At 40.2% G+C, this 22063-nt stretch overlaps 1 long non-coding RNA gene across 6 annotated transcripts in view; it reads left to right on the top strand.

The window, feature by feature from the left end:
• The window catches only part of LOC137503445 (uncharacterized), a 282266-nt gene that overhangs the window by 87031 nt on the left and 173172 nt on the right, over positions 1 to 22063 (top strand). For all 6 annotated transcript variants that reach the window (XR_011019127.1, XR_011019128.1, XR_011019131.1 and 3 more), the window contains 3 exons: positions 9083 to 9131; positions 9354 to 9403; positions 20749 to 20792. This is a non-coding gene — a long non-coding RNA (uncharacterized lncRNA). The remainder of the gene's footprint in view (positions 1 to 9082; positions 9132 to 9353; positions 9404 to 20748; positions 20793 to 22063) is intronic.

Genomic DNA, 22063 nt, shown 5'->3' with positions numbered 1-22063 from the left:
CTTCATCGGAATAACGTCCCAGAAACGTCTGTGCTGCAGCCATATGCTTGGTTTTGTGCTCCTCTGTAAGCATGCGAGGGACCCACCTTGCACAGATTTAAAAAAAATGCAGATGGTCTTAGACAATTTCATGAACAATTGTTCGAGACACATTAGGAAAATTTTCACAGAGTTCATCAATTGTGACGTGCCGATCGTTCTTCATGCATTTGTCTACTGCGCTCAGCAGTTGGTCTGTACTGACAGATGGTCTCCCTGAATGCTCCTCGTCGTGTATATTCTCCCTCCCCAGGTTAAAGTTATGACACAAGCGCCGAACAAACGATTCGTCCATCACATTGTCTCCATACACCTCTGTTAATTGGCGATGAATATCACAAGGTCGAACGTTTTGTGCATTAAGAAATTTAATCATGGCCTTCACTTCACAACTGGTGGGGTTCTCAATTTGTTTAAACATTTTAAATGATCACAGACACAACACAGGCAAAGCTAGCGTCACGCAACCTCGCACAGAGCAGGCAGACAAGCCACTGACGCGGTCTGACCTTGCCCAGGGGCTACCCGAGTCGTCAGCGCTTAATGCGGTGCTAACGGGTACTACTTTCCGGATGGCCCTCATAGTACGAGTTAGGTACAGTAATGAAGAACTTAGGGATGGTCTGAGGGACTATCATATTTTTAGTACCAGTGCTGTAATGAAATTGGACAAAGATCTTCAGTGTTTAGCCTTACGCTACTCTTGGTATATTATGATCATGACTCCAGAGATTTCTCTGGAACGATGATGCCGTTTAACAGCATTTGTTGTTAATGAATTGAGCTAAATTCTGTTTGATTTTCTGCTGATGATGATGAAATGACCATCTGTAAGATTAACTAGTGTAACTAGCTTTATTTTATTACTGTCAGTGTGAGGATCTCCCTCGACATAGCAACGGGAGAAAGGAGAGGCCTTGCTATTATTTAATACCACAGAAAAAGAAGGGAGATATTCAACAATGCTCGTATTCAAAAGGGGTAGTACTGGAAAGCAGAACAAAAGCATGTCAAAACCCTTTGCACTACAGGCATAATTGACTTGGCCTACCAAGTGGACACTACATAGCCAGAAGATCTGTATATTACAAAAGCATATTTGGTGGACCTCTAACATCCCTGAGTCCTTTAATTTGCCCAGGAATCAAGTCACTACCTCCAGACTGTGAGATTAGCTGGAAAGGAAGCAACCATTGTCTGAATTAGGAGGCATCTGCCTGGTATGAAAATGGGAAACACAGCATGGCGTGGATTGAATTGGTGTAGCCATATTTCAGGAAATCAGCCAAGACAAAGTTCTGAGAATACTTTTTAGAAAGACAATCCAGAATTACTTACTAGGGGACCCATGGTGCTCCATAGCATTATTCATTATACACTGCCTGTTGGGGGGGTCTAAATTCATTCTTGAGTCTTCACTGTCTAAGCCTACATTTATTTCTTCTTACATTTCCTGCTCATATGGAACATCTTAGTTAAAAATTTCTGGAAAATACCTGTGCCATCTTCTTAATTGTTCTTCTTCTGACAACAACATATTTATTTGTTTATCCTTTACTCGTTTACTCTTCCTATAACCTCCCCTTTACTACTTCCTTGTAATATTAGAGAGTTGTTTCATGTCACCCATTCTCTTAGCTTCCTCTGCAATTTGTGCCTGCTGGTCAATCCATCTTCTTTTATCAATTCTCACACTCCATTTGACCATTTTGTCAATTTCATAATATTTCCCTTGGTCATCTGACTTCTGCTGTCTTATTCTGCTTGGATTTAATATAGCTTTTGCCGCTTTACATTTTTCAATTAATTCCCCTGTTTCCTCAGACATCCAGCCTTTCTGTTGATAGCTCCTATAACCAATTACTTTTTCACACATTTGTATATAAGTGTTCTTAACATTTTCCCAAGTTCTTTCCACATTCAAATCTTCTGCAAGATTTCAAAGGACTTCAAATCAATTTTTCAACTCCTGTCTAAATTCTTTCCTCCTCTTTTCATTGTTTAACCTTCGTATGTTGAACCTCTTTTTCTAGTTGTAAACTTCATTGATGCAGCCTTTATTTGCAATTTAAACTCAGCTACTACTAGATGATGTTCACTACCAACATCAGCTCCTTTTCTGTTCCTCACATCTGTCAATGATCTTCTAAACTTCTTACTAAAAGCTACATGGTCGATCACATTTTCTATTTTGTGATCTGATGATACCCATGCAATATTGACACCTTTTGTGAGAAAAGATGATCCCTCCAATCACCATTTCGTGTGTGGCACACAAATATGCAAATATCTCTCCATTATCATTAATTTCATCTAAGCCATGCTTCTCACATCAGATACTTCTATTGGTGCATAACAAACTACTAATTTTACATTTTGAGTTCACCTGAAATCTAGCTGTCATCATTCTATCTGAGATTGGACTTCATCCAATTAAGCTGTTCATGGATGTTCTACTTAGCAATATACCGATTCAATTGTCCATTTGGCATCGTCCAGGGACTGTCCAGAATAATTCCCATTTTGCATTATTATCTCTCCAAAATCACACCACCTCACTTCACTTAAGCCAAAAATTTCCAAGCCATAATTTGCATCTCTTTCTCAACCTGCTTAAGTTTACCTTCCTCTGTCAAAGTTCCAACATTCCAACAACCGATTCTCATTTTCTGTTTTGGGCTGAAGTTCATCATTGAGGTATTCATTGGGTTTCATTTCACTTCAGTTTCTTTTAATAAGTGGATTTAAGATGTCCAAATTATCAGCCCACAGCACCCGAGCTTGGAGGTTGGGCTGCTACCTGAGCCTGCAAACCTGCCGTTTTCTGTAGAGGTATTCTCACATAGCCGTTGAAGATCCCTCTTCACCACAATGCAGTGGTTTCCCCCTATTTCTGTAACCCCACGGGAAGAGGGTTGCCTCATCAGGCAGACTTGCCCTTCCAAAGGTCTCCTTCTGTGCCGCATCTGCCATGGAAGAATTCATCAGTGCCCTGTTAGCTGTCACTTTTCAGGGTTCTTTGAAGGGTCTTCACAGCTGCCATAGTGGTCCTGAGGTACACAGAGTCCCCACTGTACGTCACCCCTACGTGTAATTCCCTACTTCATGCATTGCCCACTTCCCACAATGTGGACAAGGTGATTGACTTACGGGGGTCACAAAAAAATTTAATTGCTCAAACAGAAAAGTAAACTTTACAAGGACTTCAAATATATCTATAGGCATAACATTATTAATTAATTTCACAGTTCTATACGAAATACCACTTGCAAAAGACGAGAGTGAACAGGCACGTTTACTCATAGGAAATAACTAAGCTTATCATACTCATACATGCGTCAATAACAGAAGGCAGCACCTACACTGACTGCGAAGATTGTCAATCTATGACAACACTCTTATGGCAAGTTCAACAAATATCGGTATTCATGCCTATCTGTGTTAAACTAGTGGCTATAAAGCAGGCTGTTAAGATAATTTTGATTTCTATCCTGTTATGTGTTTGTAGTGGTTGGTATCATGACAGCCCTCCCTTAATTTTTGTTTAAAAAAAGGATGACATTTGTGAAGTGCGCAAGGTGTATGTGTTTTTTTTGTTCTGTTGGAAGTTTTTTTCTTCAGTAATGGTGTTAGGAAATATTCCTGTACAATAAATTATTTTCCTTATCGATTAAGCTCCAAATTTATTATTACGGAACACAGGCAGTATAGGAGGATCGAGACACTCTACTGTGCTGTCGTTTACAGACCTAAGCAATTCTTCCAAAACACCGGTAAATGAATGGGTATTGATATTTGACTCGATAACAATGCACAATATGAAGGATGGGATCGCTCATCACATTGCTAAATATAATATCATTAATTCTGGTGGTTCTGTAGCTCTGCAAATCATTATGAATCCGCACCCGAAACAGACGACAAAATTTTACGACTCCATGAGTATGATGTAGACTCTGATAGTCTTTTCCTTCACAGAGGAATATTTCATCTGTCACTGCTGAATGATGGAAAAATATTGGATAACTTAAAGGACATTAGCAATCATTTCGAAAAAAGTTAATCTTAAGGATATCTGGCTCATTGGCTAAATAGTTAGCATTCTGACCTTTGGTCTAGAGGGTCCCATGTTAAATTTTCATCTGAATCGGGGATTTTAACCTTAACTGGTTAATTCATCTGGCTAGGGGACTCTGTGTGTGCATGTGTGTCATCTTCATACTTTGTTGAAATCATGTTAGGTAGAGCCCCATTCTCACCGACATGCAGGTTGCCTATAGGCCGTCTAATAGGAAAGGACTGGCACCAGGCCTCTCAGGAGGCTGTACGCCATTATTATTGAATTGATCTCAGAGTTATTCAAGTTTTAAAAAATAATGATGACCTTCCCGGGACAACTTCTGACAACTTCTTGAGCTGTGATGTTTTTCATAGGCCCTAAAAACTTACGGCCTGTTTCTCTACTACTATAGGACAGTAGAGATTACTTTAATTGAGCCTTCTGCATGCAAGCCTACACAAGGAGGCTGGTAAGGAGAAGGTGGTAGAATATTTTAAATCAACAAAAGAGGTTAGGAAGCAGGCATTTTTTCATGAGTCTACATTTCCCAGTGGATGTAAAATGATCATGCAACCAGAGTTATTGCTCTGGAATAGTGATACTGTTTAACATCATTAGGTCTGTTAATGAATTTGAGCTTAAATCTGTTGAATTTTCAAGTGTTGATAGTGGAGTGAACGTTTGTAAGATTATCTAATGTAACTAACCTTTATGGTATGATGATCTCACTTCACAGAGCTTGAGGAAAAGGAAGATACCTTGCTATTATTTAAAGCTTCAGGAATACAAGTGAGATTTTCAACAATGCAGGGATGTAAAAGGAAAGCAGAACAAAAAAAATTGAAACCCCATTGCACTACAGCTGGTATAGTCCTTCTCCTATCAGTTGGATGCTGCCCTGCCGGAAGACTTGTACTGTAGATAACAAGGTGACACATGGTTTACGCCTAAACCAGTCCTGACATCCTTAATGTGGCCAGGAATCAAATCAGTACAAGTAGCCCACAAGGGCGGTTGGGAAGGAAGCAGTCATGGCCTAAATTAAGGATCATATACCTGGTCTGAAAATGGGGAAAGCAGAATATGGCAGGGTTTGAAGTGGAGTGGTGAAATTTCATAAAATAAGCACAAGAATAATTTCTGTGATTACTTTTTAATTGCTTTAATCGTAACTAGTGGACCCATGCTACTTTGCAGCATTTGTTATACATCAGTCAGATATTGTGTCGATATGAAATTGTTCAGTGTGTTGCCCGGGTTCATTTCTTGTATGTTTGATTTTATCATTAAGAGTGAAGCTTAATTTTTGTAGATTTTTTATTATGGTGTTGATTGGTATTTTACAAACAATTTTGTAGTTTTTAGACTTATTGCTGAGTATCTTTATATTAAGAGTTTACTAAAAACAGCTTTGGCAATTCCATCTCTCCTTTCCACTGTACTGATTGGCTTCATTTTTGTTGTATTCTCCCCGGAATTACCTGCCGGTGGATCTTGAGACATTGTTAGGTCTGTACGTTCAGCCAACTTTGCGTGATCATAAAATAAAATAATATAATGATCACTCCAGTAACTGCAGGTGAAGGCATCCCTTAACCTGCAATACATGCTGTACTTAGCAGTACTTTCATAATATTCTGATATGTGAATATCATCTTAAGTAATGTCATTGTAAGCAGCCATGTTTGATTACTGCCCGCCAGGCCAGAGTGTTCATACTTCTAATGATCATAGTGGTAGACTCTTCCCTGCTACACTCTTTGATTTTCTAACCTTTCCCAGCAAGAGATGGTAGAGCATTACTAGTAAGTCTCAAGCTGCTAAGTGAAAAGGTACTTCGTACAAACTGATCCCATCATGACTTAATTATGCCTTAGACATTATTTGGGAACACTTACCAGAGGATGAATTAGTTACACTAGGAAGAGTGAAGGCCATGAATCTTAAGAGTTCTCTGCGTAGGAAAAATATCTCCTTCGAGACTAACCTGTGAGCTCTCAAGACAACTGTTCTCTGTAGAAGAAGTGCAATTAAAAGTACCGTTGCCTTCTACTACAGAATACCAAGCTTCACATCCAGAACTGCAGAATAAAAACAAAGAAAGATGAAAATTGATGGATTTTTTACCAAAGAGGTGGCATGATGACTTCAGAATGGATGAATTCTGACTACAAACTGCGGCATACCATAACACACTTCTTATTACATATGTGCATAAAACCATTGAAAAAGGCAGGAAAAACAAGATGACTATGACAGGCATATGAAGACGAGTTAGCTGACATGTTTATAATGACAGCTATAGACCAGCACGGGTTCTCTAGTTTAAATTAAAATTTGTTTTAGATCATTTTGTTTTGCATGGATATTTTTGTTGCAGCCCATATTATCTAGGAAGTAGATGATCCTTCCAAAAACATCAATAAAATTATGTCGCTATTCATTTCAGCCATCCCAAAAGTAAAGATTTTGACACTAATATCTGTTGTTCTCGAGGATACTCTTCATGTCAATAACACCCATCCCACAACCGCAGTGGTGCTAGGAGTGTCTTACCCCAACAGTACTTTTCTCCAGATGGTACGTCGTAAGTATGTGTACCAAGTTTGGTTAAGAGCCATGCTGAAACATGCAGACGCACATACATAATCTTTCACATCTTGGATATTTTATTTTCCACCACAGCCCATTCTCCCATGCCGATTGTGGCTGAATTTTGACTTAAATCTCATCCGGTGAATCACTATTCATCTCCGAGACCCCAAAAAATGTGTGGATTGGATTCAACACTAACATAGGTTGTTCTTTTATTATTTGTACATGTCGCTCCCTCCCCTCTGCATCCCATGGGGTTATTGGTGTGTCCCACCCCACCACAGTATTTCTATCCAGATAATATTAAGTCATATGTGTACCAAGTTTGGTTGAAAGTGCATTTTTGCCTACAGTCACATCTCGTTTTTAAAATTTAAGTAAACATATTACCCCTTAAATACGATCAACCCGCTAAGTACATAATGTAATGCAAGTTAAGGGAAGGCCTTCACCAGCAATTAAAAATTGGAGTGGTCATTTAGTGATTAGATTTTAGGATTACTGTAGTTTAACTGACCTCAAGAGAGCTATCATTGCCTGATGATTCACCGCCAGGTAATTAAGGAGCGATTTAGGAAAGAATGAAGCTAATCACTCCAGTAGAAAAGCCAGGCAAACTGGACAAATCTTTTAGTAAATATTTGATATATACTTAATAATTAACGAAAAAATATAAGCTATTTTAAGTGAAATTACTTTATCTATCTATTGTTACTTTTTATAAGTGGTGGCCAAATGTGTTAATACTTCAGAGCATCCCCTTGGTCACCTCTTTTTCTCTTCCGATCCTGAGGGTGTTACGTTTGCAACACCTACCATATTTTTGTTTTCATGGCCATCATTGTCCTCTTGGCTCCCTCCCAATACTTTCATTATTCAAAGGATCTGAACACTAGCTTATTCTCCACTAATTACTCAGTAATGACCCTCACTGAGAATTTGTCCTCATGTCCTCCTAAAATGGCAGGGAAGGAATCAGTTAGGTGGAAATGTAGTAAGCAGTCTGGCCTATCTCCCCCTGTGGGTGGGGGCAGTAGAATAACACACATGTTATCCCCTGCCTGTCTTAAAAGGCGACTAAAAGGGGCCCCAGGGGCTCTGAACTTTGGAGCGTGGTTTGGCGGCCACGGGGCCCTTAGCTGGGTCCTGGCATTGCTTCCACTTACTTGTGCCAGGCTCCTCACTTTTATCTTTCCTGTCTGACCTCCCTTGGTCAACTCTTGTTCTTTTTCGTCCCCGACGCTATTAGGTTTGTGAGGGCTTGGGAGTCTTTCATTTTTCACGCCCTTCGTGGCCCTTGTCTTCCTTTGGCCGATACCTTCATTTTTTGAAGTGTCGGACCCCTTCCATTTTTTCACCCTGGTTAGTTTTATATAGAGGATGGTTGCCCAGTTGTACTTCCTCTTAAAACAATAATCACCACCACCACCACCAGTCTGGCCTATGCTGACTACTTGGTCTTATTGACAGATTGTGCTGAAAGCCTGCAGTCTAATATCTTGGAACGTGAAAATAGGTGCAATGAGTATGGTATGAAAATTAGCCTCTCACAAGACTAAATTGATGTCAGTAGGTATGAAATTCAACAGAATTGAATGTCAGAATTGGTGATACAAAGCTAGAACAGGTCGATAATTTCAAGTATTTAGGCTGTGTGTTCTCCCAGGATGGTAGTATAGTGAGATTGAATCAAGGTGTCGTAAAAGCTAATGCAGTGAGCTCGCAGTTGCGATCAACATTATTCTCTAAGAAGGAAGTCAGCTCCCAGACGAAACTATCTTTACATCGGTATGTTTTCAGACCAACTTTGCTTTACCGGAGTGAAAGCTGGGTGGACTCAGGATATCTTATTCATAAGTTAGAAGTAAAAGATATGAAAGTAGCAGGAATGATTGCTGGTACAAACAGGTGGGAACAATGGCAGGAGGGTACTCGGAATGAGGAGATAAAGGCTAATTTAGGAATGAACTCAAGGGATGAAGCTGTACGCATAAGCCGGCTTCGGTGGTGGGATCATGTGAGGCAAATGGAGGAGGATAGGTTGCCTAGGAGAATAATGGACTCTGCTATGGAGGGTAAGATAAGTAGAGGTGGACCAAGACGATGATGGTTAGACTCAGTTTCTAACGATTTAAAGATAAGAGGTATAGAACTAAATGAGGCCACAACACTAGTTGCAAATCGAGGATAGTGGCAACGTTTAGTAAATACACAGAGGCTTGCAGACTGAACACTGAAAGGCATAACAGTCTATGTATGTATGTATGTATGTATGTATGTATGTATGTATGTATGTATGTATGTATGTATGTATGTATGTATGTATGTATGTCTACTGCAATGTGTCATAAGTCCTCACTAAAAAATGTATCTTCCTCCTTGTTTCAGAATTTATAGAGGGGAAGAAAGAAAATAAAAAGTATCGATCAACTTCCAAGTAAGTACCACAACAACCTGTCCATTTCTATTTGCAATTAATTTAATGACTGACATAATCCACTGACAGTACTAGAAGGACTTATGAGTTGTTCCAAATACATTCAAATACCATTGTTTTGGTGGCAACAGTAAAATAGATGCTTACATAATTTATGGTGAATTTATTACTTTAATGTGTCTTAAGGCCTCACTAACAAATGCATCTTCCTCCTTGTTTCAGAAGTTCGAGAGGGAAAAAAAAAAAAAAAAAAAGTATCAGTGAACTTCAAAGTAAGTACTACAACAACCTGTCCATTTCTATTTGTAATTAATTTAATGAGTGACATAATCCATTGACAGTACTATTAGGACTTACGAGTTGCTCCAAATACATTGAAATACCATTGTTTTGGCTGCACAGTGAAATAGTTGTGTACATAATTTATGGTAAATTTATTACTTTAATACTCATGTACAATTTTTAAAATTTCAAAACCATATCTGTCCAAAGGGCAAAGATTAGTAAGCAAACGGGTGTGCTTGGACTGTGTTTTCGGATTCCACTAGCATCCAAGTTTAGGATCTTGCCTAGATGTGGCCGATATCCTCTTTTATCTTAATTCCCTTCTCAAAATCGAGCCACTGTGACATCTGAGTGACTTTTCTTAGACCCTAAAAAAACTCAAGGCTTGTTTCTGACAACTACAAGACAGTAGAGATTGCATTTGGTGAGCCCTCTGCATTTGAGTGTACACGGAGTCTGGTAAGGTGTTAGAGCTGGAGAAGGTGGTAGATGATTTTATATCAAGAAATGAGATTAGGAAGCGGGCATTCCTTCAGAGAAGAACTACTTTTCCCAATGGAGACTGTCCAGGCGGTACTTCTGGTGGTAGAGCTGTTTACATTTTATGTTATAAAATGAACAATATACAGTAATGGGATATTTATGAAGCAAGTTCTACTTTCTTACTAGTGTTTCTTTTTGATAGCTTTGTATATAAGATATTCATTCAAAATATTGATGGATCAAGTTTTATTTTTCTGTATACTTGTGAATATAATTGAAATGTCTCTACATAAGACACATTCAAATATGTATTTGATCTACAAGCTGTATTATTTTTCTATTTTCTCTGATTGTTTGTGATGATTGTTAATGTATAGGAATGTCTATATATATAAAATAAGAGTTTTGTCTGTACATTGCTCAGAATTTGAAAAGAATGGTATTTCTGCATTGGTCAAGTCCACAGTAACAAGGAAATGCACTTTTAACTTTTCCGTTATATCTGTCTGTCTGTATGTATGTATGTACATACATCACAAGAAAACGGCTGAAGGGAATTTCATGAAAATCGGTATGTGAAGTCGGAGGTTGAGCCACTACAATCTAGCCTATAAATCATTTTATTCACGCTGAGTGAAATGGTAGTTTAAGGGAAGGCCTAAAATTCAATTCTCATATATTTATATTATTAGTGGTCCTATCGATAAATACTCAAGAAGTCCATCATGATCTTCAAGGACCACGCTTGCAGACCTCAAACAAATGTTTGACGTGCCTCACTCGATTGCCTGCACGTAACATCATATGATTCCCATATATGGCTCTTAATAATAATTTTTAAAAAAAATGCTATTGGCTTTATGTCCCACTAACTACTTTTCGGTTTTCGGAGACGCCGAGGTGCCGGAATTTTGTCCAGCAGGACTTCTTTACATGCCCGTAAATCTACCGACATCAGGCTGACATATTTGAGCACCTTCAAATACCACCGGACTGAGCCAAGATCGAACCTGCTATATTGCTCTTAAGGTACTCTTTGTCTTTGGGCAACCTGCAGCTGTTGCAGGAAGATTGTACAATAAAATAAAATACATAGAATTAAATTTCTAATTATTTATGTCTTATACATTTTTACCCTATGATAACACAGATATTCATGAATTTTGATTTTTGTTGCTAAGTTCACATCAACGCCGAGCCACGAGAAAATGGGTGAACAGAATTTAATGAAAATTGGTATATCGAGTTGGGGAAGAAGAAACTACAGTCTAAGCTATAAACAATTTTACTGACCCTGGATGAAATGGTAGTTTATGGGTAGGCACCTAAATTGTAATTTTTAAATACCGGTACCTATGTTATTGGTCCTATGGAAAAGTACTACTTAGCAAAAGTTATAGAGAATACAATTTCTGATCGTTTTTGTTTTATTCACTTTTACCGTACCGACTATGATACGAGCAGTATTTCAGAGTCAGAAGAAAACTAAATGTGAGGGCCTACAATATCGAAAGCGCATAACATTCATCAACAATAACATTACATTGACCATTGTTTGTTTTGATGTTCTTTGCCTCTTATGGTGCCCTCAACTCCGATAGATGGGATTACTCTTGTGTACCGAGTATAACAGCTGGACTGAATATTGGTGGGAAATAGCTGGGGAGTTAGAAAACTTTTTTCTTTTAGCATGCCATTCCTCTGATTCATACATTTTCTGATACTGCTGGTGCGTAACACACTGGTTCATCATAGTATTCCAGCTATTCGATCTCTACTATGACGCCCTGTTTTGAATGAGCAGTGTGCACAATTGGCAGGGGCTCACTTAGTAATAGTAGTATGACCTGGTCTAGAATGAAAATATTTAGGCCTATTCCAAATTATAGCACCACAATTCACTAAATAATTCAAAATTCAACCCTGAAAAGAGCCGTTTCTTAAGAAAAGTGTCTTCTTCTTAACTTTTAATAAATTCTACATTAATTTTATTCCAAATTCGCAGTGAAGAGGGGTTTACTCATCTGGCTTGGAGGAAAGTTAGATAGATTTTTGCACCACCAGTGTAGTGAAATGAGATTATCCAACTCATCAGGTACTCATAGGAAACAGATTAGTAAAGGGGCAAAAATTTGCCGTGGGACTCTCCACTATTCAAACCCCGCCCAAAAAAGGTGAAGAGTGTTCATGGATAACGGCTGTCTGCGGCTTGGACATTCCAGCTCTGGAATATTGGACTGTTAGATCGGCATTGTAGTACTGTTCATTAAAAGTGAGAAAATGCGTGGTTTTTCATTTGATCAAATATTTCCTATTGCTTTTATTCTCACCATTCGTACTGATGTCGTACTGACCTATGTTCATTTCATCAGGGAAAACCACTAAGACAGTCTTTCTGAGGATGCAAGAAAGCAGGTGAAGAGTGAGTGTCTATCATTATAATGAAAACTCCCCAACTTGATTGTGACTGATGATAGGCAAGCGGGCCTACCATTACAATGAAATTCCCTAACACAGTCTTCATATGAGAAACAATGTATGGTGACTTCCCCATCGCCTTTCTAGGGTAACGTTAGGAGCTATGCAATATAATACAATCTTACAAAGTGTACACCATCTAACCTAGAATTCTGTATACAATGTAGAATTCCGTAGCAAAGCACAGGTACATCAGCTGGTTTACGATCAAATTTGTTCCTCATTTCATATGCCTTTGCTCAGGCTAATCACGCCCAGGTCCCTATTAAATACCCAAAGTTGGCGTGCCTGGAGGTGGTGCAGGCAGCAGCAGCAGTAGTAGTAGTAGTAGTAGTAGTAGTTGTCGTAATAGTCGTTGTAGTAGTATCTTCTCCCCTAACAGATAGTCAGTAATCATTATCGTCATCATCCATTCAATGCGTCCAGTCTGCTAGTGCATCTGTTTACATGCAGAGTTTCTCCTCTGATTTTCTCCTCTTGCTCTACCCAGCCGCACTTTCTGGCTCTGTAATCTTAATCTTACAGTGACCTATGAAGTTTTATCCTTCATTCCTCCATACAGTGGCTCTGAAACTCAAGATAGGTTTCCTTATGCTTGTATCTGTACAGACAATAACAGTACCTGTATTCACATTACACTAGACATCTAAATCTCAGCCCATGTAATTATTTCGAACTGTGACATCTTTGAGTGCCACAGTACAAGTTGGTCGTATCAAGGAACTCAAATTTCATCATAAGTCCAATACTGATGTGAGAAATTGTTTCCAAGTGTGAGATGTTTCATTATTGTACAAGTTAGGTGCAGTAACAAAGAACTTAGGGATAATCTGAAGGACTATCATATTTATAGTACCAGTGCCATAATGAAATTGGACAAAGGAATTCAGCTTTGCAGTACACTTAGTAGTTAATGATTATGCAACCAGAGTTATTGCTCTGGAATAGTGATACCGTTTAACATCATTAGCTCTGTTAATGAATTTGAGCTTAAATTGTTGAATTTTCAAGTGTTGATAATGGAGTGAACATGTGTAAGATTATCTATTGTAACTAACCTTTACGGTATGATGATCTCACTTCACAGAGTTTCAGGAGAAGGAAGATACCTTGCTATTACTTAAAGCTTCAGGAATACAAGGGAGATCTTCAACAACGCAGGGATGTAAAAGGAAATCAGAACAAAAAAAATTGAAACCCCATTGCACTACATCTGGTATTGTCCTTCTCCTATCAATTGGATGCTGCCCTGCCAGAAGACCTGTAGATAACAAGGTGACACTTGGTGGACGCCTAAACCAGTCCTGACATCCTTAATGTGGCCAGGAATCATATCGGTACCAGTAGCCCACAAGGGCGCCCCCTCTAGGGACACCATGACCTTGAAGTCGGTGTGGGGGCTTGTGTGCTTGTTGATCCCGAAGGCTATGCCAGCTCAGGGTTACCCATGCTGGAAAGGCCTCGGTGTAGGGCCAGACTAACAAGGTGTCCCCCGAGTTGCTTGAGAGGTGTCTGTGCTCTTTATTCTTCATCACTATTTCTACCCTTCTATTCTCACCATCTTTAATTTCATTCCTCTTCCTGTCTGGCCACCCTCTCTGCCTCGGGTAGATTAGGTTAGACATTACAGAAAAATAAAAAATAAAGAAATAAAAATTTTTTAAAAAAATTAAAAAATTAAATTAAAAAAAATAATTAGGTTAGTACGGAGGTTTTATCCTCCCCCAATGACAAGTTTCGGGTCGTGGCGAGGTGATGCATGGCTACTGGGAGAGTAGTAGCTGTGGATGGCGCGGCAACTGGGGGCGTTTGTACCCTAGTTCGCTCCGACATCTTCAGCGAAGCAGTACCGCTCCGTACTCAGCTAGATGCAGTTGCAGTTCGCACTCCGTTGCCAGTAATGACAACGGTTTGCAACGTGTACTTTCCACCGGATTATAACCTTGATATGCATGCACTGCAAGATTTGATCGCTCAGTTGCCTCCTCCTTTCCTCATGCTGGGGGATGTGAACGCCCGTAACACACTATGGGGTTCTCCATCTTCGTGTTCTAGGGGGAGGAAGCTCGAGCGAATGATCAACCTATTTGATCTTTGTGTGCTCAATACAGGGGAACCGACACATTTCAGTAGCGCGCATGGCACATTCTCACACCTGGATGTCACTTTGTGTAGCCGTGCGCTAGTTCCCCTGCTACGGTGGCAAGTTCATGACGACCTCTGTGATAGTGACCACTTCCCGATAATTCTGTCTCTCTTGAATCAAAGACAGTCTGAAGTACCCAAGTGCTGGTTACTTCGGCGGGCAAATTGGCCAGAATTTACAAAACGCGCAGTGATGGCTGATGATATGCTGGAGTCTGTTGACGACCACGTCTCTTCCATTACTACTGGAATTTTGGCTGCTGCAGAGGAAACAATTCCTTCCACGTCCGGTATTCGTCGCCGGAAACAGGTCCCATGGTGGACGTACGAAATTGCAGCAGCCATACGTGATCGCCGATGGGCTTTTAAGCATTATCGTCGGAATCCTACGATGGCCAATCGTATCGCATTTAAGCGTCTGCACGTGAAGGCCCGTTTTTTGATTCGAGAAAGTAAGAAAGCTACGTGGGAAAAGTATGTGTCATCCATCACGGCACATACTCCGTCATCACAAGTGTGGACAAAACTCCGCCGTATTGTTGGAGTACAGAATGTGCCCTCAGTACCCAGAATCTCCATTAATGGAGATATAGTTACGATTCCTTCAGTCATTGAAGACCACATTGCGTCACATTTTGCAGATACGTCCAGCTCTAGGAGATACGACCCTGCATTTCTTCCAATTAAGCGCGAAGCAGAGGCCCACCATCTCTCTTTTCCCTCTAGTGCTTTGCATCCCTACAACGTGGCCTTCACGGAGTGGGAGTTGCAAAGTGCACTTGCGCTGCAGGGATACGGCTCCTGGACCAGACAAAATCCATAATCAAATGCTAAGCATTTGAGTGACAGATGTCTCAAGGATATCCTCACCCTATTCAACAGAATATGGAGTGAGGGAGTGTTTCCGTCTCAATGGCGTGAGAAAATAATACCAATTCCCAAGCCAGGTAAAGATCCAAATCTTTTGGATAGTTATAGGCCAATATGCCTTACAAATGGCCTCTGTAAGCTATTTGAAAGGATGGGTAACCGGCGTCTTGTGTGGGCCATGGAAAGGGAGGGCCTCTTGTCTAACTACCAGTGTGGTTTTTGCTTTCATTGGTCTGCCACTGATCATCTGGTCAGACTGGAGAGCGCCATTCAGGAGGCCTTTCTCCGGAAGGAACACCTAGTCGCCGTGTTTTTTGACCTGGAAAAAGCTTACGATACTACCTGGCGATATGGGATTCTCTCCACTCTACACCAGTGGGGATTTCGGGGAAATTTGCCAACGTTTATTGAGAACTTCATGTCCCTCCGTCTCTTTTGAGTCCGAGTAGGGAAAGCATTTTCTCAATATTACGTTCACGAAAAATGGAGTACCTCAGGGATCGGTACTGAGTGTCACGCTGTTCGCAATCGCCATCAACGGCATAGCTGCTGGGCCCGCAGTTGTTCCATCGCTGTATGTAGACGACTTAGCTCTACATTACAGATCTGGAAGGGTGGCGTTTGCAGAGAGACAGATACAGCAAGCTATTAATCGAGTCGACAGATGGGCCCTGCAACATGGTTTTCGATTTTGAGCAGCGAAAACCTCAGTTGTACACTTCTGTCGACGTCGGCCTGTGCATCCTGAACCAGAGCTCCGCTTGCGAAACAGTGTCTTACCAGTGGTTGACACCTGCAAATTCCTGGGTCTCCATTTTGATAAGAGACTTACGTGGCAGCCCCACATCCGTCAGTTAAAGGTTGCCTGCATGAAGACACTTAACATGCTTAAGTTTCTCAGCGACACTTCGTGGGGGGCTGACCGTGCGGTGCTGCTACGATTTTACACGGCGACGGTCCTCTCCCGAATTGACTATGGAAGTGCGGCTTATGGCTCAGCATCAAAATCTACGCTGAGCCTTTTAGACAGTATTCACCATAGTGGAGTAAGGCTGGCAACGGGTGCTTTCCGTACTAGCCCCATTCCCAGCTGCTCGCTGAAGCGGGACTTCCACCTTTACGGATAAGGAGGCAGCAGTTACTCCTAACGTACGCTGCCAAAATTCGTGAAATGCCGCTACATCCAAGCTATCAATGCATCTATCGCACCCAATACCACCAGCGGTGCCAAGACCGGCCAAATGCCCAACGGCCGGTTGGGTTTTGGTTTGATAGCTTGTGTCATGATTTGAATATTGATATCGGTGGTTGTCTTGAACGAACTCTTAGCGAGGTACCTCCGTGATTGGTTCCGCGACCGGATATACGTCTAGATCTGCCCCGTGGACCCAAGGTGAACACGGATTCCTCCGTTCATCGGAGGTATTTCCAGAACTTTGTTCACCAATATCCGGCCGCGAGACTTATCTTCACGGATGGTTCTAAAATCGGAGATAATGTTGGTTGCTCTTTTGTCATTGATGATATGGGTATGAAGATCTCGCTCCCTAAAGTATGTAGCGTGTATACTGCAGAGCTTTACGCCATCTTAGAGGCTCTGCAGTTTGCACTCCGTGACGAAAGAAGCCACTTTCTGTTGTGTACCGATTCGTTAAGCTCTCTGCAGTCTATTGAAACCTGTTTCTCGCAACACCCACTGGTGCAGCAAATTCATGACCTTCTAGCCAGGTTAAGCGATGCTAGCACCAGAATTACTTTCACGTGGCTTCCAAGCCACGTTGGGATTGCGGGAAACGAACTTGCGGATGAAGCAGCAAAGGAAGCTGCACTTTTACCTCCAAGACCCGTCAATGTAACTGCTAAGGATATTTGTTCTCAGCTACGTCGAACCATCTTGGCGTTCTGGGGATCGGAGTGGCTAGATATCCGAACTCCCAACAAGCTGAGAGCAATTAAGAAGACAACTACCGTGTGGCGGTCCTCTTTCCGACCTTCACGGAGAGAGGCCATAGTACTGTGCAGGGTGAGGATAGGTCATTTACGATCGACGCACTCTTATCTCCTAAAGAGGGAAGACCCCCCAGTGTGTTCTTGTGGTGCCGAATTCACCGTGGCCCACATCCTCACAGAGTGCGCCGAACTCTCTGGCTTAAGACGGAGCCTCGGCCTGCAGGAAACACTCGAACGCATACTAGCCAATGACGCGACTACTGCTGATCTCGTCATCCGCTTTATGTGCGACAGTGGACTTATCAAGGGTATGTAAATTACAAGTGTACTGTTACTCAGGGAACGTACGTTCCCTTTTGATACATTAGTAATCCTTTCGGCCTAGTTTTATAATTATTTTTTGTTTTATTTTGTACTGCGTTTCCAAATTCCTTTGTTGAATAAATAATTTTGTTTTATATTTTAAATTTATTTTCCACTTATTTGTTCAGAGAGGATGATTACCTCGTTGTACTTCCTCTTAAAACAAAAATCACCACCACCACCACAAGGGCAGTTGGGAAGGAACCAGTCGTGGACTAAATTAAGGATCATATACCTGGTCTGAAAATGGGGAAAGCAGAATATGGCAGGGTTCGAAGTGGAGTGGCGAAATTTCGTAAAATAAGCACAAGATAAATTTCTGTGATTACTTTTTAATTGCTTTTATTGTAACTAGTGGACCCATGCTACTTTGCAGCATTTGTTTTACATCAGTCAGATATTGTGCGGATATGAAATTGTTCAGGGTGTTGCCCGGGTTCATTTCTTGTAAGTTCAATTTTATCATTAAGAGTGAAGCTTAATTTTTGTAGATTTTTTATTATGGTGTTGATTGGTATTTTACAAACAATTTTTTTGGTTTTTAGACTTATTTTTGGGTATCTTTATATTAAGAGTTTACTAAAAACAGCTTTGGCAATTCCATCTCTCCTTTCCACTGTACTGATTGGCTTCATTTTTGTTGTATTCTACCAGGAATTACCTGCCGGTGGATCTTGAGACTTTGTTAAGTCTCCAAGTTCAGCCAACTTTGCGTAATCATAAAAAAAAAAAAAATTAATGATCACTGCATTAACTGCAGGTGAAGGCCTACCTTAACCTGCAATACATGCTGTACTTCAGTACTTTCATAATATTCTGATATCTTAAGTAATGTCATTGTCAGTAGCCATGTTTGTTTACTGCCTGCCAGGCCAGAGAGTTCATAGTTCTAATGATCATAGCGGTAGACTCTTCCCTGCCACATACTCTTTGATTTTCTAACCTTTCCCAGCAAGAGATGGTAGAGTATTACTAATAAGTTTGAAGCTGTTAAGTGAAAAGGTTCTACGTACAAACAGACCCCATCATGACATAATTATACCTTAGATATTATTTGGTAACACTAACCAGAGGATGAAGTAGGTACGCTAGAAAGAAAAGGCCATGTATCTTAAGAGTTCTCTGAGTGGGAAAAAACTGTCTTTCGAGACTAACCTGTGACCTCTCAAGACAACTGTTCTATATAGAAGAACATCAGTTAAAAGTACCGTTGCCTTCTACTACAGAATACCAAGCTTTACATCCGGTACTGCAGAATAAAAAATTAAAAATGATGATATATGGACAGATTTTTACCAAAGAGATGGCATGATGACATCAGAATGGTCAAATTCTGACTACGAACTGCAGCATACCATAAGGCACTTCATATTACATATGTGCATAAAACCATTGAAAAAGGCAGGAAAAACAAGATAACTATTACAGGCATATGAAAACGAGTTATCTGACATGTTTATAATGACTGCTATAGAGCAGCACGGGTACTCTAGTTTATATTAAAAAATTTTTTAGACCATTTTTTTTTTTTTTTTTGCATGGACCTTTTTGTTGCAGCCCATATTATCTAGGAAGTAGATGATCCTTCCAAACAAGTAATAAAAATATGCCACTCTTAAATTCAGCCATCCCAAAAGTAAAGATTTTGACACTAATATCTGTTGTTCTCTAGGATACTTTTCATGTCACTAACACCCATCCCACAACAGCAGTGGTGCTAGGAGTGTCATACCCCAACAGTACTTTTCTCCAGATGGTACGTCGTAAGTATGTGTACCAAGTTTGGTTAAGAGCCATGCTGAAATATGCAGACGCATATACATAATCTTGGACATCTTGGATATTTTATTTTCCACCACAGCTCATTCTTCCATGCCGATTGTGGCTGGTTTTTGACTTAAATCTCATCCGGAGAATCACTATTCATCCCCGTGACCACAAAAGAAGTGTGGATTCAACGCTAGCATGAGTTGTTCTTTTATTATTTGTACATGTTGCTCCCTCCCCTCTGCATCCCATGGAGTGATAGATGTGTCCCACCCCACCGAAGTATTTCTATCCAGATAGTATTAAATCATATGTGTACCAAGTTTGCTTGAAAGTGCAGGTTTGCCTATAGTCACCTCTCATTTTAAAACTTTATGTAAACATATTACTCCTTAAATACGATCAACCCGCTAAGTACCTAATACATTGCAAGCTAAGGGTAAGCCTTCGCCAGCAATTATTGGAGTGGTCATTTAGTAATCAGATTTTTGGATTACTGGAGGTTAACTGAACTCAAGAGAGCTATCATTGCCTGATGATTCACCCCATGGTAATTAAGGAGCAATTTAGGAAAGAATGAAGCTAATCACTCCAGTAGAAAAGCCGGGCAAACTGGTCAAATCTTTTAGTAAATGTTTCGATATATACTTCTTAATTAATGAAAAAATATAAGCTATTTTAAGTGATATTACTTTATCTATCTATTGTTGCTTTTTGTAAGTGGTGGCCAAATATGATAATACTTCAGAGCTTCCCCGTGGTCACCTCTTGTTCTCTTCCGACCCTGAGGGCGGTACGTTTGCAACACCTACCATATTTTTGTTTTCACGGCCCTCATTGTCCTTTTGCTTCCCTCCCGATACTTCCATTTTTCAAAGAATCTGAACATTTGCTTATTTTCCTCTAATTACTCAATACTGACCCTCATTGAGAATTTTTCCTGATGTCTACTGCAATGTGTCATAAGGCCTCACTAACAAATGCATCTTCCTCCTTGTTTTAGAATTTAGAGTGGGGGAAAAAAAAGAAAAAACCTTTAGTAGTTATCTTCAAAGTAAATACCCCAACAAGCTGTCCGTTTCTATTTGCAATTAATTTAATGAGTGACATAATCCATGGACAGTACTAGAAGGACTCACGAGTTGGTCCAAATACATTCAAATACCATTGTTTTGGTGGCAACAGTAAAAGAGATGCTTATATTATTTATGGAGAATTTATTACTTTAATGTGTCTTAGGGCCTCACTAACAAATGCATCTTTCTCCTTGTTTCAGAAGTTCGAGAGGGGGAGAAAAAAAAAATTTAAGTGAATTTCAAAGTAAGTACCACAACAACCTGTTCATTTCTATTTGTAATGAATTTAATTAGTGACATAATCTATTGACAGTACTAGAAGGACTTATGAGTTGCTCCATATTGAAATACGACTGTTTTGGCTGCATAGTAAAACAGCGAAGCACTACCTATTATCAGAAACATTCGAGGGTAATGCTTTGCTGTTGCCACTCATTGTCTCTAGCATGGGGCTAAAATGGCGTCCACCGGGCGTGTTGGCCGTGCGCGTAGAGGCGCGCGGCTGTGAGCTTGCATCCGGGAGATAGTAGGTTCGAATCCCACTATCGGCAGCCCTGAAGATGATTTTCCGTGGTTTCCCATTTTCACACCAGGCAAATGCTGGGGCTGTACCTTAATTAAGGCCATGGCCGCTTCCTTCCAACTCCTAGCCCTTTCCCATCCCATCGTCGCCATAAGACCTATCTGTGTCGGTGCGACGTAAAGCCCCTAGCAAAAAAAAAAAAAAAAAAAAAAAAAAAAAAAAAAATGGCGTCCCTTTTACATATTTGGGCAGCAATTCAAGCTTCCTTGTTACTTTCTCCTAGCAACCATTAATACATCATTTCTTTTCTTTTTTGCCTCCTGATGAAGAAAGGCAAGGTTCCTTTCAAATCATTGAGTGTGTTTACAATTATTTACATGGCATAAGCCCAGGAATATAACTCCTGAATAGTTACACGGGCTGTGAAAGTCTAAATGATTATATTTATGAATCAAGTTTTATTTTTCTGTATACTTGTGAATATAATTGAAATCTCCCTTCATAAGACTCATTCAAAAATTTATTTGATCTACAAGCTGTATTATTGTTCTGTTTTCTCTGATTGTTTCTGATGATTGTTAATATATAGGAATGATTACAATAAAATTTGTTCCTCAATTCACATGCCTTTGCTCATGCAAATCACGCCCAAGTCGCCATTAGATACCCAAAGATGGCATGCCTACTAGTAGTAGTAGTAGTAGTAGTACTCGTTGTATATTCTCCTTTAACAGATAGTCAGTAATCATTATCGTCATCATCCATTCAATGCCCGCAGTCTGTTAGTGCGTCCATTTACATGCAGAGTTTCTCCTCTAATATTCTCTTCTTGCTTTACCCAGCTGCACTTCCTGGCTCTGTCACCTTCCTCTTACAGTGACTATGGAATTCAAGACTGGTTTTTCGTTATGTCTGGAGCTGAACACACACAAACAGTACCTGTATTCACATTACAGTAGACGTCTAAATCTTGGCACATATAATTTTTTGAA

This window comes from Anabrus simplex, unplaced genomic scaffold, assembly GCF_040414725.1.
Source record: "Anabrus simplex isolate iqAnaSimp1 unplaced genomic scaffold, ASM4041472v1 ctg00000124.1, whole genome shotgun sequence".
Taxonomy (NCBI): Eukaryota; Metazoa; Arthropoda; class Insecta; order Orthoptera; family Tettigoniidae; genus Anabrus; species Anabrus simplex.
The sequence above is the reverse complement of the archived record's forward strand: the minus strand, read 5'-3'. Positions and strand labels throughout refer to the sequence as shown.